We start from the raw sequence: 1,926 nt of genomic DNA, 5'->3' as shown, positions 1-1,926 counted from the left end.
GCCTTCCATGATTTCAGGGTTTGGTCGTGTGATTTGTTTGGTTCGTTGCATTCATCATTGCATCATGTGTATTACATCATGTCATCATGCAACCCGTTTTAAAACTCAACTAAATAAATTGCATGGAACTTTGGTCCATTTAAACCGAGGGAATTCACATGGTGATTCTCTTTATAACTTACCCTCCCAATATTAGGGAGCTATATCAAATATTCCTTTAATTTGGAATTATCACAACACACTTGCAGAAATAATCTCATGCCTTTTCTACTTTGAGTTGATCCCGAAACCTTGCCGACAATTCCTTCTCCATTTATTGAGGCGCCTCCGAAAATCTTAACATTTTTGGACACTTCTAATTCCTAGTCCTTGTTCAAACCTTTGAATTAAATTCAAATGACTTTGAATTTAATTCTTGCAATCATGGCCACTCCTTTTGTTCATGGACCTTGCACATTTGTGAGTCCGGGGAAATTATCCCAGTGCCCAAATTCCTTCTCCAACCTTTTCTTTCTCTTATTTATTTCTTTGCTATTTGTTGTTTTTTTGCAAATAAAAAGAGATGAGAAAGAGAGTAGGAGAGAGCAGCCCAGCAGGCCCTTGGCCGTTTTCCTCTCCACTGGGCCGGCCTCCCAAGGCCCAGCCGCCCCTCCTAACCCTAGCGCACCCCTGGCATCTCCCTTGTCTTCCTCCAGGCCGCCGCTCACGCTCGCATCGAAGCAGGAGGCCGCGCTCGATCCCCTTTTCCCTCTCTTCGATCTCCCTTGCAGCGCCCCAGTCCGCTTGATCCCCTGTCTCTCCTGCCGTTTCCCTCGACCCTCTCCCTCTGGTTCTCCTAGCGCACGCAGAGGGGCCACGCATCGTGCCAGATCCATGGTCTTCCCTTCCTCTCGTTCCGGTTCTCCTCGCTGCACCTTCCCGAGCTGGAGCCTCCACCTCCGTCCCATTGTCACTGCGGCCCCGTTGCTTCCCTGCCTCTCTATTGCGCCAGGGACTCGAGCCCTCCACCAGCAGGTCACCCCATCATGCCTCCTTTTCCTTGTCTCTCCTTCATTTCTTTTCCTTTCACTAGTTCTCTATTAGTTTCTCTCTATAGGACCTTCCATGGACGCCCAGGTGCACTGCTCCAACCCATGCCTCAGGCGGCCTTGCCATTGTCGTCGCCTAGCCAGGAGTCCACCTGATCTGGACGCCCACAGACCTCCGGCCATCTTCGGTTGCGGCCTGCTGGCCTCGTCGCTCCTCTTGTCACTGCCAAGACGCGGCAGCCAGGGAAGCCCAAGACCGCCTTCGTGGTTTTCGCCAAGTTCGTCCACCGCCAAACGAGTCGGAGATCCATCGATGCATCTCCGTGTGGAACCTGACAAGTACAACTGGTTGCCCCAAGCAACACACCGCAAGCGCCAAGTACCTCTACCGACGGCCCAGAACATCTACGGAATGCGTACCACTACACGGGATTCCTCGGATGCGTCAAGTTCCTCGCCGTGACCCCAAACATCTACGGAAACTCATGCAATTATGAACGCAAAAGACTACCGTCGACCCCAAGTTACTTGGATTCGCCAAGTTCCTCTTTGAAACATGTACCACTACCGTCGCCAATATCGCGAGTACCTCTATCGTCGTCATGTACCCCTACTTCCACTACTGTCGCAAGAACAACTACTTCCTCTACGAACTCGAACCGCTCTGAGAATGCTCCCTTGGAAGGTATAACCGCCGGAACGATACTCGTGGACTAATGTTTGTGATGTGTTGTATGAGATGCTCCTGTTTGGCCGTGGTCGCATCGTGTCCCTTTTGTCACTCGTTTCCTTGCCACCGATTCGTGGGACACCCGGTATACGGGATCACTCCCCGTACATCTTGCACATTCCGCACATCTCCCATTTGTTTCTTGCACCAGCATCTCAACTAGTTGTC

At 51.1% G+C, this 1,926-nt stretch overlaps 1 long non-coding RNA gene across 1 annotated transcript; it reads left to right on the top strand.

Annotated features, from left to right (window-relative positions):
- Positions 1-694: 694 nt before the first annotated feature.
- On the top strand, positions 695-1,681 carry LOC123147083 (uncharacterized). Its single transcript, XR_006473048.1, has 2 exons — positions 695-1,014; positions 1,097-1,681. It is a non-coding gene; the product is annotated as an uncharacterized lncRNA (long non-coding RNA).
- Positions 1,682-1,926: the final 245 nt, after the last annotated feature.

This window comes from Triticum aestivum, chromosome 7A (assembly GCF_018294505.1).
Source record: "Triticum aestivum cultivar Chinese Spring chromosome 7A, IWGSC CS RefSeq v2.1, whole genome shotgun sequence".
In the NCBI taxonomy this organism is placed as follows: Eukaryota; Viridiplantae; Streptophyta; class Magnoliopsida; order Poales; family Poaceae; genus Triticum; species Triticum aestivum.
This window is presented reverse-complemented; position numbering and strand designations above follow the sequence as displayed.